Source organism: Myotis lucifugus, unplaced genomic scaffold, assembly GCF_000147115.1.
Source record: "Myotis lucifugus unplaced genomic scaffold, Myoluc2.0 scaffold_30, whole genome shotgun sequence".
NCBI lineage: Eukaryota > Metazoa > Chordata > Mammalia > Chiroptera > Vespertilionidae > Myotis > Myotis lucifugus.
The window spans coordinates 747,955-768,558 of record NW_005871078.1 but is presented as its reverse complement, the minus strand read 5'-3'; the positions used below and the strand labels follow the sequence as shown (position 1 = coordinate 768,558).

The following is a 20,604-nucleotide window of genomic DNA, read 5'->3' as shown; positions in this document are numbered from 1 at the left end:
GACATGCAGAAGAGTTGTAATTAATGATGCCTTGTGCCTGGTAAATTCCAGCCACTCTACCTGCCTTTTGAAATGAAGGCAAAATATGTTTATTCTTGGATTTAATTTGGGGGCATTGAATGTTTTATGTATAAGCTAGAAAAATCATAGTTACCGAGTACTTGGAAAATATATTCTCTAAGATATCTTTGTGCTTTTGCACTAATCATTAAATGTTGCTAGACATAGAGAGCATTTTAAACCTATTTCTTAGCAGGTAAACAAAAGTGGATTTTTTTCAATAATGTAAAAATAAATATGGTTTTGTAGGTTTTCACACCTGTGTCTATGAGTCAAGTGTGGTCTATTTTTATGATGCATTTTTCCTCCATATGTTTTCCTGCCTAAAAAGTGCCCCATGTATCTTGTTTAAATAATATGCTTTATAATATTTGTGGCAAATGTTTATTAAAGGCACATATTGCTACAGGCACTGTGGTAAGTACTTAACATTCTATATATTTACTCATTTAATTCTGACATATATAAGGTAGGTGCTGTTACTATAAGCATGAGTCTCTGACTCTTGGGCCCCAGTTTTTTTATTTATTTATTTATTTATTTATTTATTTATTTATTTATTTATATTTTACAGTGTGTTTTTATTTATTTTTTTAAATTTTTATTTATTTAAAAAAATCTTTATTGTTGAAAGTCCTCCTTTGAACAATAAAGGAAAAAGGTCCTCCTTTCTCCCCATCAGCTTCTTCCAGCCTGCTCCTGCCTCTACCCTCCAGGCCCTCATGGAGCCCCAGTTTTTAATCATTGCACCACACTGCCTCTAGAAGAACAAAAGATGCAACCAGTTGCAAATTTCCAAATGATTATCTTTAATCCATTTTTAGTTAATGCTTCCAGATAAGAATGTGAGATTCTGAAAAATTGTTCTACCCTACAGAATTCTCTATAGGGGTTTTAAGAATCATAATCTAAAACAGGGGTCCTCAAACTACGGCCCACAGGCCACATGCAAATACAAATATTGTATTTGTTCCCGTTTTGTTTTTTTACTTCAAAATAAGATATGTGCAGTGTGCATAGGAATTTGTTCATAGTTTTTTTTTTGACTATAGTCCGGCCCTCCAACGGTCTGAGGGACAGTGAACTGGCCCCCTGTTTAAAAAGTTTGAGGACCCCTGAAAAAGGAGATAGATCTTAATAGTAAAAGTGTTGATGACCTATCTCTTTTAAAAAAACTTACACTTACTTTGTTTATAGACATTTTGTATTATTTAAATGTATCTTCAAAGGCAGCCCATTGATTATTGTTTAATGTGGCCAGTTACCAAGGTCACATATGTATTATTACAAAGGCAAGGCATGCATAATTATCCGAAGGCCTCCATGTTTGTTGTCATTAGCTATTCTTAATTGCGATGGCTGTTTCAGAGGAAAAGAAATCATACTAGATTTTTCCTGGTCATCTTAGTACATCTTTCCTTGAATATTACCACTCAGGTCTATTAGTATATGTTGTTAAACTAATTTAGTTGGTCACTGGCAGATAATAGTATTGAATAGAAAATAAACAAAACCTCATAGTTATTCTTACAGTAGTTGTTTCTGTATAAGTATTGATAGGAGATTATTACTAGAGATGATTTTTCCAAGGTAGTATTTCAAATCATGGAGAGCATAAAATAATGAGGGGAATTTAAATGTCACTTTTTCTGATTTTATTCATTTCTACACAGTTAGAATATCTTGACAACAGTATTCTTTCTTTAAAAAAAGGAAAATCTGATACAAAAAGTTGAATATGAAAATTATGTGGGAAGCAGAGAGAGGAACCACGGTGGCGGCATAGGTAAATGCCTGTACTTGCTGCCTCCCACAACCACATCAAAATTACAACTAAAATACAGAACAACTACCATCCAGAACCTCGGGAAAGCTGACTGAGTGGAAGTACTACAACTAGAGAGGTAAAGAAGAAAGCACACTAAGACTGGTAGGAGGTGCAGAGTCACAGAATGGGCTGGTCCAGCACCCACGTGGGTCACTTTTCTAATCGGGAGGGAGATCACCTCTGCAGAGGCCACCAGGAGGAGCAAGGAGTCCCAGCCCCACAACAGACCCCCAGCCCAGGGTTCCAGAGCTGCAGAAAGAAGTCCCTACAGGCAATAAGAACTACGGACTGTAAAAACAAGTGCGGATTGGGGCTGAGTAACACACAGGCTGCTAGAGACTCAGCTGCTCCTCTTAAAAGGCTGGCACCTCAAACTGAATTTATAAGCTCCTACTTGCTCTGAGATCCAGAGCTGGGTGAGGCTCTGAGGGACCCAGACAGATACAGGGAGAAACTGGACTGTCTGGCATTGGGGGAGGAAAGCGGGGGTGGCTTTCTTCCAGATGGAAGTGCCCCAGTGGTCATTGTTCCTGTGCTTGGACCTCCCCAGTGCAGGGCTGGCTGGCAGACATTTCTGTTCACTCTACCTTGGAGATTCCCTGAGACCCCGCCCCACCCAATCACCCAATTTACAAGCCCACCCAAGCTGTGGGCAGCGGCTTTTGGCCCGTCCTTTCTCAGCCTAAAACCTGTCAAACAAGTTGCAGCTGGGTCAGGGTGCACCAAAGCTATCAATAAAAGGCCCAAGGCTGGCATCAGCACCAGCCTGTCTTGCTTCACAGCTGGGCCTTGTCTGGGTACTTCCAAATCCGATACAAAGAGGAGGAATCTGCAGATCTCTCTGTAGCTCCTGCTGGGTGGCCCCAGGAAGTGGCTAACTTTGCACCTCCTTGGAGATCCAAGAGCCAGTGTACCCAGTGGTTAGTGTGAGACCATACCAGATTACAACTCTTCACATCCGTAAGTGACCCACTCAAGGGGCAGACTCAGTGAGCACTAACGTCCTACTGAAGTAAGTCCTGCCCCATTAGGGTGTTTCCTGCATAGCAGCTCTCCCACTGTAGTCGCATCTGGTCCCCACAGCCAGTTAGCCTGGAGGTCGATTCCTCCCAGTGACACCAATAGCAATCAAGGCTCAACTACAACAAGACTGTGCACACAGCCCACAAAGGGGTGCACCAAGAGTGTCCACCTCAGTGATTGGGGAGGCTGAGCCACTGGGCCCTATAGGACACCTATTACACAAGGCCACTGTATCAACTCAAGGAGACTTAGCAGTTACCCAAGATATATAAACAAACACAGGGAAACAGCCAAAATGTGGAGACAAAGAAACATGGCACAAATAAAAGAAATGGAAGAAAGCAAACTACTGGATATAGAGTTCAAAACCACAGTTATAATGTTACTCAAGAATATTCTTGCCGAAACCGGTTTGGCTCAGTGGATAGAGTGTCGGCCTGCGGACTGAAGGGTCCCGGGTTCGATTCCGGTCAGGGGCATGTACCTGGGTTGCGGGCACATCCCCAGTGGGAGATGTGCAGGAGGCGGCTGATCGATGTTTCTCTCTCATCGATGTTTCTAACTCTCTATCTCTCTCTCTTCCTCTCTGTAAAAAATCAATAAAATATATTTTTTAAAAAAAGAATATTCTAGAAACCTCTGAGGAACTTAGTGAGCCCTTCAAGGATCTTAGTGAGAATGCCCAAAAAATGGAAAAGGACCAGTCAGAAATTAAGCATACACTGACTGAAATAAAGAATAATATACAGGGATTCAACAGTAGACTAGAGGATCCCAAGAATCAAGTCAATGATTTGAAATATGAGGAAGCAAAAAACACCCAACTGGAAGAGCAAAATGAAAAAAGAATCCAAATATATGAAGATAGTGTAAGGAGCCTCTGGGACAATTTCAAGCGTACCAACATCTGAATTTTGGGGGTGCCAGAGGAAGAGAGTGAGCAAGATATTGAAAACCTATTTGAAGAAATAATGACAGAAAACTTCCCCTACCTGGTGAAAGAAATTGACTTACAAGTCCAGGAAGCACAGAGAACCCCAAACAAGAGGAATCCAAAGAGGACCACACCAAGACACATCATAATTAAAAATGCCAAGGACAAAGGACAAAAAGAGAATCTTAAAAGCAGCAAGCAAAAAGCAGTTCGTTACCTACAAAGGGAGTATCCTTACGACTGTCAGCTGATTTCTCAATAGAAACTATGCAGGCCAGAAGAGAGTGGCAAGAAATATTCTAAGTGATGAATAGCAAGAACCTACAACCAAGAATATTCTACCTAGCAAAGCTATCACTTAGAATTGAAGGTCAGTTAAAGAGCTTCACAACAAGAGAAAGCTAAAGGTGTTCATCACCACCAAACCAGTATTATATGAAATGGTGAAGGGTATTCTTGAAGAAGAAGAAGAAGAAGAAGAAGAAGAAGAAGAAGAAGAAGGAGAAGAAGGAGAAGAAGGAGAAGAAGAAGGAGAAGAAGAAAGGAGGTAAAGATAAAAAATTATGAACAACAAAGTGACAACAAATACGTATCTATCAACAAGTGAATCTAAAAATCAAATGAATAAAAAATCTGATGAACAGAATAAACTGGTGAATGGAATAGAATTAGGGGCATGGAAATGGAACAGATTGAGGATTCTCAGAGGGAAGGGGGTGTGGGAAGTACAGGAAGAGATTAGACAAAGATCTTATATGCATGTACTGTATGCAGTACCTATGGACACAGACAATAGGGTGGCAAGGGCCTGGGGTGAGGTGGGAACTGGGTGGTGGGGAGCTATTGGGGGGAAAGAGGGGCATCTGTAATAATCTCAACAATAAAGATAGAAAGAAAGAAAGAAAGAAAGAAAGAAAGAAAGAAAGAAAGAAAGAAAGAAAAAAGAAAGGAAGGAAGAAAGTTATGTGGGAAGCAAAGACATCTCCCTTTTCATACTTTTCAGAAAAAAAAGGGATTTAGAAAATATAAAGATCATATTTTTTTTAGCTCCATAAGATAAAATACAGAAATCATTGGCAAGGTTTTAAATGAAATCAAAGATAGTGTTTACATACTCTATGCTGAGTGTCATCCACTCAAAAAAGAGATGTTTTCTTTCCGTTTTGTCCTAATTAAGAAAAGAGAAATTAGTGTGAAAAATCTATGGTGGAGAAGAAATTTTACCAAGGGAAGCTTTCATAAGTTGGAATGTGATTATGTGCAGCAGTGTGAACAGTACAATTTGGAATTTTGTTCTAGTCAACTACTTCTTGCTTATGTGTAGCTCCTTTAACTCACTAATGCCTCTCAGAAGCTGTTCACAACTGTGTGGCTTTCTTCCTTGATTCTTGGTGATAGATGTCTCTACATGGAAGAAATGGTTCTTGTTTCTTTCGGTAACTGTGCAAAGATGAGGCTATGGCACATGGGCTCTTATGTCTGGGAGGAGATGAAATTGTGGCCGTATTTGAAAACCCTAAAAGGGGAAGGGAAGAATAGTCACAAACCTTCCCTTCCAAAGCCCTTTTCTCAGGCTTTTGCATAATTAGAAAGAATAAAGATCTAAGAATCTAAATCCCAGATGAATGCCATGTACTGTTCTATTATTTAGTGGGACTTCCACAAACTATCTTCACTCTCTTGTATCTGTAGTAAAAGAACACATACCTACAAAGCAAGTAATATGATTCTTTTTGTTAGCTCCTGTCTTTATGTCTAGAGACACAATTCATATGATTTTGATGGGAAACATCTTGGGATGATATTTTCCAAAAAAGCTAGTTTTTGAAAAATAAGGAGTGACACACTTCTGTGATTAGGGGATGAATTGGCAGAAGGGGTTGGTAGAGGTGGTACTCATTCAGAGTTCACTAACACTTCAGTTCTCTACCTTCCAAATCCATGACAGAATTACACTTTGCTGTCCCCTCTGGTCATGTGACTTGCTTTGACCAGTTTAAATGTGAGTGAAAGTGGCATGTGTCACGTCTAAGTAGAAGCCTTTAATAGTCATTGAGAAACATTGAAGGGAACTCTTTTTTTCCATTAGCAATTTTGGAAGCTTGTGTCTAGCTGGAGACCTTGTCATGCATTTTCCCTGAATGGCTAGGAAAAACCAAGCATCTTTAACAACAGAGTAGACATTTAGTTGAGCAAGAAATGGTCCTTTACAAATGCTAAGTCACTGAGACTTGGGGATTGTTCGATATTGCAGTATAAACTAACCCATTTTGATGTATACAGAAATTGATCTCTGGAAGCAGGGGGCGGCCACAACAGAAAACAGGAAGAAAGTTGTTTTGTTTTGTTTTTTTAAAGGGCTAGGCAGCAAATGGCAAGGAAAATGGAGGCTGGCAAGATGGTAATCCAGGTGTCTTGGTGGTGAAGTATTGGGAAAAAAATGTGATGAGATGCTCTAGGAGAGGTTGGAAAACAAAGTGCTAACAGTGTGTTGTTGTGTGCAACTGTATACAGTTGTCCATGTCTATTCCATTTTGATGCATAGAGAAGATTATCTTTTATTTTTTATCTTTTATTTTATGATTAGTGCAGTTTTTAAAAAAGTACTTTATCTAGCACTGTGATAATTTGGGTGAGCATCTCTTAATTCTTACCTGGGAAACAAATGTATCTGCTGGTGTTTTTTTCCTGCTTTGAATGCCATGGTTATTATTATTATTATTTAAAATTTGACTTCAGAGAGAGGAAAAGAAGGGGATAGAGAGATAGAAACATCGAGGAGAGAGAAACATCTTTGATTGGCTGCCTCCTACATGCCCCTACTGGGATTGAGCCCGAAACCCAGGCATGTGCCCCAACTGAGAATCAAAACTTGACTTTCTGGTTCATGGGTCAATGCTCAACCTGGCCAGGCACCATGGTTATTATTAAAATCTAATAAAATGAACTTATTTGTTTCACTTTGATCAGTCAAGAACTAATCATAAGTGATTATTATCTTAATATACATGGTGTGGGAGAGTAACATGACAATAATAAAATAATGATAAAATGCAAGAATGTAATTAAAAAAGACCTAAGAATCAGAGGAAATATCAGTCAAAAGTGTTTCAGTAATAGCTTTATCAACATCATGTTCTATGACCTGTATGACTACTTGAGGTTTATATTTTCTTTTATGCAAAAGAAGTGTATTTTGTTATTCACAATCCTTTCTAGGTCTGTAATGCTATCCATAAGAAAATTAAAACTGACAAAGAGCCATTTTGTCTGCTTCACCCTAAAGGCAGAATGTGATTGCTATAGTTTGAATGTGCTTCCCTCCAAAATTTCTATGTTGAAATGGTATTAGGAGTTGGGGCCTTTAGGAGGTGCTAGCACATGAGGGTGGAGCCCTCATGGCTGGGATCAGTGCCCTTCAAAGAGATTCCCTAGCCCTTTCCTCCTTGTGAGGACACAGTGAGAGGCACCGGCTATGAATCAGGAAGAGCGTCCTCACAAAATAAAACTATGCTCATGTCTTGATCTTGGACTTCTCAGCTTCCAGAATTGGAACAAATTTCTGTTGTCTAAGCAACAAGGGCTGTGGTATTTTCTGATAGCATCACAATGAGCTAAGACATGGACACAAGGACCAATGAGTGTATGTCACATGGGAGCAGATTCACATTCATATATGAAGGATGCCCTAATGATGGAGTCTCACTGCTGAGTGAGTCTCCCACATGAAGAGCTGACTCTCCATCAGTAAAAGTATTCCTGGAGAGGCTAGGTAATCTTTCAGGGATGCTATACGTAGATTTTCACATTAAATGAGAAAAAAAACCACATCACTCCTAATTTTTAATGGAACATGAAGATTCTGTGACTCTACAGTTTTAACTACAAAAGTATTGCATATTTTCTGCTTTATAATAGTCTACTTTATATTAATTATCATTTAATATGCTCTATATAAATCCATCATCATTATGAGCAGAATTTTTACACTAGACAATAATTCACGAGAGGTTTTTGCCTCACTGCCCAAATAAGAAATTAGCTCATATATTTCCTCTGGGTGAATTTTGTCTTCTTGCCTATAGCCTTCCTTCCATCTCAACACATCTCTTTAAGCAGTTGTCTATCCTTAATTAAAAGCTGCCTCTATGGCTAAGAAAAATCAGAACGTTTTTAGTCCAAGTCAGATAGCTATATCCACTGAATCATTCACATTAACTTTAAACACTACACTGAGTTCACAGGGTTCAGTGTAAGTCTGGCTACTTCTAAGCACAAAGATCCAAGAATATGCTTCAACTGGTTTACTGTGTTGTCATGTTATTTGGAGATTTTTATTTAAAAAGTAAAATCTATATTTATTCCTGAGAGATTTAACTTTCAGGCATATAGTAACATTATCTGATGCCCTTCTAGACTTAATTTTGCTGAATTAAGAACAAACCTTGATTATATTAACTTATTTAAGTAAATACTTAAGTTGTGAGAACAATGTGAAATAGTGGTTTAGGAACACAGACCCTTGAGCCATCTGTGTAGCTTTCAATCCTGCTTTCACTACTTACTATTGTGTAGTAATTATTGCTATTTTTTAAATTTTATTTTATTGTTTAAAGTATTACAGATAATAGTACATATGTCTCCTTCCCCCCCCCCCATTGACCTTCCTCCGGCCTCCCCTCCCCCCCTCCCCCGCACATGCCCTCACCCCACCCCCACAGTGTCTTATGTCCATTGGTAATGCTTATATACATACATACAAGTCCTTCAGTTGATCTCTTACCTCCCCCCTCCCCGCAACACTCCCCAGCCTTCCCACTATAATTTGACAGTCTGTTCGATGCTTCTCTGCCTCTGTATCTATCTTTTTGTTCATCAGGTTATAATGTTCTTTATTATCCATAAATGAGTGAGATCATGTGGTGTTTTTCTTTCACTTTCTGGCTTATTTCACTTAGCATAATGCTCTACTATTTTAACTGATATGCTTGTTGTAATGCTGCACCAGGTGCTCTCATGGTTCTGAAAACTTAACTAGGAAAGAGAAAGTAAGGAATCTGACAGCATATATATATTCTGTCTAATGAGAAATATGGAGGGAGGAAAAGGGGAAGAGGTAACACCAATAGTGGGTATGGAATATTCATTTCCAAATATAGATGTCCCTTTGACCTTCTCTCTCACCTTCTGACTACACTCACTCTTTCTACTTCCTGTTTGACCAATAGGTACTAAGTTCTAAGTAGTTCTAAGTGATGTAGTTCTAAGTGAGCTCAGGGAAAATTTTGTAAAGGAGCTAGAGCCAAAGTGTATTTTCAGGATAAGCAGAAGCCAGATGGGGGGAAACATGGCTAGTGGTTAGGGTATGTGAGGAGAGGGAAAAGTCAAGGCTATCATGAGTGTTTAGGCTTGAGAAATAGAACAGAAAATTATACTGTCTCCAGGATAGGAAATGCTGATGGAGGAGGAAGTCTCAGGGGGCATAGTGATTTGAATGTGTTGAGGTGATGTGCTTATAGAAATACCTAATAAGAAGTTTTTTTTTATATGGATATGGAACTGAGTAGTGAGGGAGTAGAGTCTGGCATAGAAATTAAAATTTTATTTTGATTTATATTTTTACCCTCATACAGATGTTATTACTTACATGCATATGGTATGTGAAGGACTGTGAGTGGGTGTAGAGTGAGGTTCAAAGGTCCACTGAGGTCAAACCTGTAAAGTTCTTTTAATTGGGAACAGGCAGAAGAGGCATCTACAAAGAAGACAGAGAAAGAGGAACAAAAAGAATGAAAAATATGAAAAGTGTATGTCATAGATGCCAGGAGATGAGCATATATCAGGAGACATATAATATCAACAGTCTAAAGCTGTAAATATACCAAATAAGGTGAAAATGCAAAGTGTTCATGGGTTTTAATTCTAAGAGGACCATGAGTGGTGACTTTGGCAAGAATGGTTTTCTGGAATGTCACTGATAGAAGCCAGACTTGTACTCAGTCAAGGCATGAATAAGAGCCCCAATAGTTGGAACAGTGAGCATAGTCAGAAGATGAAAGAGAAGATTGGAGGGACATCTATAGTTAAAATGAATATTCCCTAGGAAGAATTTAAATAAATTTACTGGTTTGACTACTTACTAATTTGTCTTCTGCAGAGCATGCCTTTTTATTTTTAAAGGCAATCATTAAAATTATTTGCTGCACAGGTATTGAATTAAAGCCTCTTATGTTAAATTCTGTAGTGAAAATTTACTATGTATGTAATTCTCATTTCTTAGCAGAAAGATGGAGAATAAAGAGTTGATAAGGGTTTAAGTTAAAATACCTTTAAATGTTTAAAGAAGTGTATTACAGTCAAAATGGTGATGAAGTTCTCTACATATTTCTGCCTGTATCACATTACTTGAGAGCAGGAATAGCATCTTACCATGCGAGGACTTAGTACAGTGCCTGCCACACAGGAGGTATTGAATACATTCCTGTTGAATTAATTACTTTGGTGAGGACTTTCAAATCTACCATACTCTATGATATTTCTGTAAGTGTCTTCAGATAGAGTAATTTGTTGAAAATGATAAAATGTTAGTTAAAAGTAGTTTGACTTTGTGATTAACTGATACTTCATAAGAATATAATGCTTATGAATTACTTTTTTCTGAAAAATATTTAGAAATGATTATTTTCAGTACTTTAGAAATTACCTTGGTAATAATTCCTCTACCCACAAATTCTGTGTTCTACCGACACCTAGAAAGTTCGTTAAAACACTGTGGAGTATATAACTACAGTGACGCAACATCATCCCCATACTGACCCTGAAAGCTTTTATATTAAGTTCTTTTCCTCATTTCATATAGATAAGTAAAATTTAAAGAAAAATAATTAAATCAGTTGGTCTTAAATTACTTAAATAGTGTCACCCTAATATAGACCTTTCTTTAATTGCTAAAACCTGGAATAGCAACATTGAGCTCCAAAACAATCCTTGGATTTATGAATCTTTAAAAGAAAATGCCCTTTAATTAGGGCTTGGAAATACTGCATAGATTTTCTGTGTAACAGTTATTGGTGGAACAGTTTATTCTTCTTTAATTTGAAATTTTTTTGGTTAAATGGAATACTCCCCTGAGCCATGAATCCCAAGTTATACTTACTAAGTTTTTAAAGTAAAAGTCATGTTTTCAAAGGTCTCTGAGTTCACATATAACTGTATAAATGCACAAATTTAAAATAGAAACAATAAGTCCTAGAAGAGAGAAAGCAACATGACTTGATCCATTTTGGCAGTGTGGGAAATGGTGGCATATCTTTTCATCCTTTCTCATGATTCATGCCCCCACTCCCACCATCTTTAGTAAACTAAAAATGCAAGTCTTTGATATTAACAAAACAACAAATATTTCTATGACTCAACCTGTTGAAAAGCCCAAATACTTCATTCTTGTTATTTCTCTAGCTCTTTCAGTAACCTTGAGGTATTTATCTTCATCCTGTGAATATTTACCAAGTGACCACAATGCAAATGTCTCTGAGTAAAATGCTGCTATGATAATGTTTTTGCTGCCATAAAAGTCCTCCTTAAAAAAAAAGTGTGTGTGTTTTTGTGTGCTTTGATCAAAACCTGCCCATTAGAATTAAGATCTTCTGTTCAGGTGTCAATTATATCAGAATAGCTGTAATTCTTCATTAAATCTCTCCCATCATAACTGTGCATCTGCTTTTTTTCATTCTGAATGGGGGAACAAACACAGTCTCAGTGTCACCAAAGTACAGCTGGTTGTTTAGTACCCATGATTCACTATGGCTCACATCTGGTTCTTAGATGGGCAATACACAAACTCAATTTTGTGGTACATTAGTCACTGTTGGAAACTCACAACTGATTGATTTTCAAACCAAATTTGCTGGTAACACATACACTGATGTTCTCTACAGGGCAACTCTTTTACCGTTATCTAAGTGGAAGTGAATCCTTGCTTATTTCATGAGTCACTGAACAAAACTAAACCACCTCCCTTAGTTTTCTGAGTGCAGGGAAGGGCAGTTTCTTTCTGGGCTTAGACTGCTATTCTTAATTTTGAAAAATTTTGAAAAATAATTGTTGCTCTCTGCCATTTAAACTCATTCTATTATTTTACATAGTTCAGAATCAGCAATATTTTAAGAAAGCATTCCATAAACTCCTGGAATTGTAGAAGCCAGAGGAAACATGAATCATGAACCCAGCCCTCAAGAGCCATGCAAATGATTTGGGCAAGTCAAAACTCATATAACTGCAATGAATGATAGATAACATGAGATGGTTTGTAATCAAATTTTAATTATCTCACACTGCCTGCGATTGGGGTAGTCATGAAAGTGATCATGGAGGAAGTTGGACCTAATTAGGCCCTTGAAGAAACTAGAGGTCAAGAAGAGGCACAGAGAAGTACAATCTTCAGATGATGGAGGTTCAGCAAGTAATAAGAGTACTCTCACCAAGAAGACTGGAGCAGTCAGTATTCTCAGGCCCAAATTGGGGGTAGGGTATTAATAATCTTGTCTAGGGCTGTTTTAGATCAATGTACACACAGGGTCTTACCTTAAAATATGTCAGATTTTTCAGGAACTACCAAAAACCTACTGATCACAATGAGGCTCTGAACTAGGCAAGCAATGGTGTTGGCCCAGTGCTGAATCACCTGGGATTGTGTCAGGGAAATTTGTAGTTCTCTCAGGTCCAATGAGAAAAAGAGATTTACAGTTTGGTGTTTTATTCCCAACTATACTATGGAAGTGTATTTATGTGGCTTTCCTACCATGTTCCTCCACTGTGAGTTGAGAGAAGACACCATGCTTTGTTTTACTCAATATTACCAGGGCCTACTAGCTATGTAATTAGTATCTGTTCCATTGCTGATGCCAGAATAAATGAATACAACACTCCTTGGTAAGCAAACCTAGAAGCTTCTAACCTTATTTAGTAGAAAGTTTCTCTGGATGAGGACATTCTGGTGGAGAGAGTTTGTCAGTATAAGGAACCCCATGGGGTTCCTTTGGGTTTATCCCTCTTTGGGGTATCCCCCTCCTCTTGGGGTTGTCTCATTTGCATTACTGCTGCCATTACCGCAACATGGGCCAAGCATGATATGAAACACATTCTTTATCTGTTTCATAGTTAATAGAGTTAACATTTTTTCAGTAGACCAGTACTGAACATTAAAAAGCACAAGAAGAAATGTTTTCAGAATGTACAGATCTGTCTCCTCATCTCAAGTATCTGAACAATTGCAGAGACTTTCTACCTTTTTTCACTTGCTGCTCTGGCTGACTCTTTGTGGTTTGAGCCACTATATTTCTGGCTGTAATGGAGTCCTTTATAAATAAGTCTGGTACAATGCTACAGTCACATTTCCAGTTACAGGTTTGAGTTATTGACAGACTGTGGTGATTAATACAGGAATAATTCTCCCCTCTATGTAGCTTTTACTCTACCCAGAGTATTACATATGAACCATGCAGGAGCCCAAACCTACATATAAGAAGTTAGCACTAACGTTGAGTCATTTTCTATGTGATTATTAACCATATTACTTTTCAAGACATTGCCTCTATTGAAATATCCTAATAATTCTATTCAAAAATGACTAGCATTTATTGAATGCTTCTGGTTTGCCCAGGACTGGGCTCTTCACAGTTTTTGTTTTATTTAGTCTATACCTTCACTGACCAGATACTTACCATTATTATTTGTATCTTAAAGACAAACCCCACGACTTAGAGAGGTTGCATAGCTGGCGAGGAGCAAAGCTGGGATTTGAGTACAGGCAGGCTGACTTCAGAACCTGTACCATACTGAACTGAGCAGATTCACTTATTCCAGTATTTTAAGACATTAATACAGTTAACAATGATTAGTCATATTTTTCATATGTATATTAGCTCTCTTTCTTTCTCCTGGCAGATGGATTTGAATTGACTAAAGAAAGACATAACTCCAAGAATCCTTTGAGTTTATCTACTTATGTTCTAATACCTTTATATTACTTACAAAGATAATGAAACAAAAGTCAGTTTAGTGACCTACCCAAGGGCACAGAATTAGTTAATATCTCTATGGCAATGAAAATTAGGGTTATTGGTTCCTGGTTTAATATTCATTTTACTGTATTACATTACCTCCCTTATTCCTCTTTTTTTAATCAATGTAATTCAAACTAAAAGAATTTGCTGATGACTGGATATGTTGAGTTAATAGCTCTTGTAAGCCAATAGTAATAATCAGAACATTCTGTGTGGTTTAAATTGATGTAATTGTATATCATTTTCTCTCAATTACAGGAATTAGGCAAGAAAGAGATGTGCAATAAGTAGTTTAATATGCCAATAAAGCATGATGTATGAACAGAAGCTTCATTTAAGTTTTCATATGAAAAGCCAATTGCTATTTTTCTTGTTTGTTTTATCTTCAGGAGTTTCAAGGACTTAATTTCTTTAAAATATATTTGCAAGATTGAAAGTAAATATTGCAATTGATGTCCTAAATGCTATAAATTATAATCACAACAAATTCTTGGCCTTTTACTAGGGGACACTAGAAGTGAGAAGATATTAAACGTAGTCAGTTAAGGATTCTACTCCTTGGAAAATTGTGAGTTCAGTGTTCCTCCAGAAAACATCTGCCAGAGAGAATATTCAGATATTAATTGCAAGAATAGATTAGCTGATATCCAAAATTTTTTTGCCTCCTAAAATTCTATAATTCTGAGTAAGTATTTTCTTGTCTAAGGTTATTATATGTTTGGACAGGCATGAAGTGCTCAGAATAATGATTACAGCAACTCAAAGGAAAATCTTAAGGAAATGTTAATCTTAGCATGCTTATTCTTTTGAACACTATCCAGCCATTAAAAGCTATGCTTTGGGAAGATACTTAATGACATGAAAGGTGGAGGTAAAAAAGATACCTACAAGTAACTTTGAGAGATCGTGTTTTGACTGGGAACTGAAAAAAGACTAAGGGAATTAGGCATAAATAACTATCTTCAAGTTGGTAAAGTTGTTTCTCGTGGGACATCAGTTGACAATTCTGAACTTGCTTTACATGAATACTGGGATTAGGTAATGAATAAATGAATAATTGGTGGTGGAAGCCAGATTTCTCACTGGGCAACAGGGAAGTTACAGGAAAAAGGGGGTGTTGGAATAGGCTACAATGAGCAATGTGGTACTAAATTAGTGTCAGGGACATCATTATGAAGTCATGCTTAGCTTAATATAGAGAAAGGAAGTTACAGAGACTTATATATATATAAGCACATACATATATTTCCTAGTTCTGTGTTGCAGAGAGGTCTTATAATGCCACTCCAGTAGAATGAACACACCCAGGGCCTAGATCTTGGTTTCAAAAGCCATTCTCCAATAAAAGAAACCAGGGCACCTGGGAGAAATGACTGATTCCAGGTCTGGGGCAGAGAATGAATAAATATAAGATGATCCTGGAACATCTTGTCATGCCAAAAAGTAAGTGTTCAAAAACAAAATCTTGAAGACATGTCAAAGGGACACAAGAGTAAACTTGAAATAGCTCCCATAGCCAAAGTTGGAACAATTGGACCAACAAAATAAATGACATAATATTAATTATAATCCAAAATACCAAATAAATATCCATGAGCCCATACTATTATAAATAATTTATCAAATAAATAAATGGGGACTACTAGAGAAATTCCCCATATAGAAGAATTCTAAATAATTTATGTGGATACTCCTCCTTTCAAGATAGTGAATCTTAACTCCCCTTGACTATGGGCTGAATTTTGTGCCTGGCTCTCAAAGAGCAGAGTATGGAAAAGGGAAATAAGTACTACTCTACAGTGGAGAAATCCAGAAAGTGTTAACCCTGGCCATGTGTTTAACTTTAACATCATCAGTGATAAGTCATGTTGACAGCACGGATTAAGACCCCATATGTGTCTAAAATGCAGTCCTATCAGAAAGACATCTGCTCCCCACCTTTTGTTTAACAATTTGAGAGCCCTTTCTCCCAAATTATTAAGTGAGCTTCAGTTGTTTATAGAAGGATATTTTATTGTTGCCTACTTTTAGTTATATCTGAAGGCTATAACAACTATACTGTTCATATGGCCAGTGTTCTAGCCTTAGCACAAGATTCTAACTGTGGACTTCTGATATCAGTTTTATTTACTGATATAAGTCCCATCTCAGTGTAGTGAAATCTCAAATATGTTACAGAAGTGCCAAGAACTCAGAATATATCGTGATCCTTAATTGATCATATCTTCTTATAAGCCTACTTTTAGCTGCTAAGATTTGGAGGTATAGGGGATCATCACAAAATATTAAATTACTAGTTAATGATACTCCTGAGGCTTTGGTCTAACCGGTCACTTTTGGAAGACTTGTCTTATTTGGTTAAGTCTGTCTATTTGGGGTAGCTTTGTTTTGCAAATCTCCCCCCCCACCCATTTTCTTGACTTTCTTGCCTTACTTTAAGAAGATGCAGGAAAAGAAAGCCTCTGGATCTTTGCTATGGAATCGTTGGTTTAGCCTTATCTGTGAACAGTAACAGCTCACCTACAATTTATCCTGTCCGACCTTTCAAGCCCTATACTGGTCATGAATTCCATTTGCCTTCCCACTGCCTTCAGCCCAAGTCTCCACAGTTCCCTTTTCTTAATCCCATGCTTCTGATGTCCACTCCAGGAGGTATCTGGAGTTGGTTCATCTTTTGTACCCAGCTACATCCATCTACAAATGCCATAAAACTGTGACATTATTCTTTTATCGGAAAGACCTGCCACCTTTTTTGGGTCAGAGATGCCCTGCTGTGTTTGAGTGCCTTCATATTTATCTGGTCATTTCTACATGTCACCACATCCCCCTTAAAGTGGGCCCTGATGGTGTAGGGCAGTGATTCTCAACCTTCCTAATGCTGCGACCCTTTAATACAGTTCCTCATGTTGTGGTGACCCCCAATTTCATTACAAATTGAACATAATTAAAGCATAGTGATTAATCACAAAAACAATATGTAATTATAATGTGTTTTCCGATGGTCTTAGGCAACCCCTGTGAAAGGGCCGTTCGACCCCCAAAGGGGTCGTGACCCACAGGTTGAGAACCGCTGGTGTAGGGGAATAAGATCCTTGTTGTCTGATTCTTACTCAAGGAGAAGACCTTAAATTTCATGCCTAGTCCATGTTTCTTTGCCCTGATTCTCCCTCTCTCTCTCTCTCTCTCTCTCTCTCTCTCTCACACACACACACACACACCACCCACTCATGTGCACACACTTAAGTGCACACACACACACTCTATACATACACATATGCCCATAAACCCATACATACATACACTTGAACATATGCACACACAAACATATTGAATTGATGGCAGTCCTTGGTTCATGACACTTTCATTAATGCTCATGCCAAGACCATCTTTTATCTATATATTTTATATGTCTTTATAGATTTTAATCATTATCAACTTGCCTTAGTACAAACACTTTAAATTTGACTCTTTTGTTCTGTCATCTCACATCTACATTTACATTAATAACCCTCTCAGCCCCTTTATCTGTGACAAGTCCAGAACAAAGGGGAGCTGGGAATGAGTCAAGCTTGTTCAAATACATTTTTTAACAAAGTCTTAATTTACAAGAAAATTACCTTTGGTAAAATTTCAAGTATTACAAAGCATGTAAAGTCCAAAATCCTTTTGGACTTGGGAGCTTCCTTCACTCTTGTCTCTAAAATCCGACCATGACAGTGCGATCCCACACTCCCTTTGTGAAGCTGGTCTTGCTTCTGAATACTCTTTTAGTAACCAGACCATGCCAGAGGCAATGCAGTTCACTACGATCTATCAATGCTTGGCAGCTGTCATATTAGGGCCAATGAAGAATTTCAAAAAATTACCATAGCTTTGTTCTCCCAGGCACCTCCTTTCAGCCTTTCTCAGTCCTCCTCTGATCCCCTCTCCCCAAGGCAGTTTTTGGAAGCCTGAGGCAAGGCAGCCACCCTGAACACCAGTTCCACTCTCTCAGCTGCCTGTAAGGGATGGGAATTTATTCGCATTTGCATGTTTGGGAAGGCAGAATCTCTGCAGGCTGCTTTTTCTTAGTACTGCAGTTCCACGTGTCTTTGTGTGGAGTGGTAAATTTGGGGTAGGAAAGGGAAAATACTATATGTTGAAAAACATACTTTGTATGTTTTATCCAATTGGGAAAGAACACATCACGTTTAGGTTTCTCCTTACACTTCTAAAATCGAACTGGCTGAGATTCTCTTATACTATGAAGCATCTTCGTACTTAAAATGAAATGTGAGTATCAGAAAGGAAATGGTAGGCCAAAAAGCTGCCATGAAACTACATTAACATTTACTTGGCATACATTTGAATTACCCCAGTGGCACGGCAAGAATAGCACAATGAAAGAGTTCCTGGAATTAAAAGAACAGAATGTTGCCAAGGTTGAAACTATCAAAGGCAATTTAGTATGCTTCCTCCTCCACCCTGTGAATAAATGAGCTGACTTGTTTCCTTTTAACATAAGATATATATATATATATATATATATATATATATATATTCAAATTTTATACCTATATTATATATGTAGATACTTTATTGTTTTCTCAATTAAAGCAATTTTAATATATAAGTATCTTCATTAGTGATTTTACCACAGTATAATTTTTCTATGCAAAATATCATAGCATCACCTGCAGGTCTCTGATGAATTGGACACCGAGCGCCATTGCTTGGTATAAATCCATTTTAGCTGTAGAAGATGCCCACTAAGCTCCCCTGATTTTCTGCACAATAGGAATATTCTTTAACAAAGTTGTGCCCACAGTGGGTTAGTTACTAGACTGGACTAGGGGAAGGAGGAAGAGTACTAACGTGTCTGAGACTCTCTACAGAGATTGGTGTTTTAAATATATTATCACACATATGTTAAGGTGTCAGATGGGTACTAGACTTATTGGAGTGATCACTTCATAAGCTATAGAAATGTCTAATCAATCTGTTGTACACCTGAAAATGATATAATATTGTATGTTAACTATAATTAAAACATTAAAATAAATATTATCACAGAGCTTTTAGAAAACCCTATGAGCTAGATATTATCATCCCTAGCATGTAGGATGAAACTCAGGTTTATCTACCTAATGTCATAAAAATAGTTTTAAAGATCCATACTTATGCTCATTTGATCTCATCATGCTGCTTATAGACATTTACATGCTGCTCTGAATGTTTAATGAAAGAAATAGAAAAAGAAATATAGCCCCCATGTGAGAAACATTTTTATCCTTTGGGAAAAATGCTACAATTACCTAGCGTCCAGAAGAATTACTACCAATGTTTACTCAAAAATTTTCCTTATCTCACCTATTTCACAATCTGTTCAGGTACCGTGGTCATCTTCTCCATGTACATAGGCACCAGATTGAGAAATGATCTCTCTTTCTGGATAAGAATTGAATGAGTGGGGCAGAGGTGAAGGTCATTGGAAATGCCCTTAAAATAGTATAGGTAGAATGAATGATTTCTAAATTGTATAATATGCAACCAGCAGACTCCCTGGGTTCAGTATCATAGAATTTCTTCTATCCTGAAGTAAGCAGAGTACCTCACTTTATATCTTAAGAGAGAGAAAGAACTCAATATGTCTCTATCTTTCTATCTACATCTATATTTCTATTTATATATAGATCAACACATATTATATCATACAGTATATAAAATACTAGTATGTATAACATATAATACAGATAGAATATACTGGTATATCTTGCTAGGGGCTAGATATGTCCCCCCCCAAAATTCATGTGTTGAAATCCTAACTCCCAGGACCTCAAAATGTGACTCTGGAGATAGGATCTAATTAAGTTAAAATGAGGTCGTTAGGGTGAGTCATAATCTCATATGATTGATACCCTTATTAGAATAGGGAATTAAGACAGACACACACAGAAGCAAAACCATGTGAAGGCACAGGGAGAAGATGAACAAAGGAGAGAGGCCTCAGAAGAAATCAGTTCTGCCAACACCTTGAACTCTAACTTCTAACCTCCAGAATTGAGACAAAATAAATTTCTGTTGCTTAAGCCACCCACTCTGTGGTCTTTTGTAATGGCAGCCCTAGCAAACTAGTGCACGTGTGTAACAGAAATACACTAAATATCACTAAAAATCAGATCAGCTCAAACAATTAGTGCTTTAAAGAAATAACACAGAGTTAAATAAAACAAAAGCAACCTACTCCCGTGGATTTTTACAGCTGCACTTTCTAGGGCCTGGATGCCTTTGGCTCATTACATGCTATGCCCAATCTCCTACAAGTTCAATATTTGCATTTCAGAGTCACAGCAGTAGTTGATTTGCAGAAACATGACCCTGGGGCACTTTATTATTTGCAGTCATGAAAGAAAAGATTCAATCATGTTTAGTCTATTATACTTACGAAAGCAAGAAATGGATTATTAGGTTTTAGACATATTTGCAAGTTAAAACAAAATGGGTTTTCAAGTTAGCTAGAAAATTCAGTTTACTCAAACAGCTCCTTTCATCTAACCACGTGTTCAGGTGGAACAGACAACTGAAAGCAAGCCTCATACTTACTTCTACATTTGAACAATAATACTATTTTACACACTTTGTATTTCCAATGTGCTTTATAGTCTACACAAGACCTTTGTAAGCATTTTCTGCTCTTCTGTGAAGCCTTCCTGGAT

General features: G+C 37.5%; 1 protein-coding gene across 3 annotated transcripts in view; it reads left to right on the top strand.

The window, feature by feature from the left end:
• The window catches only part of TMEM117 (transmembrane protein 117), a 415,549-nt gene that overhangs the window by 271,868 nt on the left and 123,077 nt on the right, over positions 1-20,604 (top strand). The gene's annotated exons all lie outside the window — the stretch shown is intronic.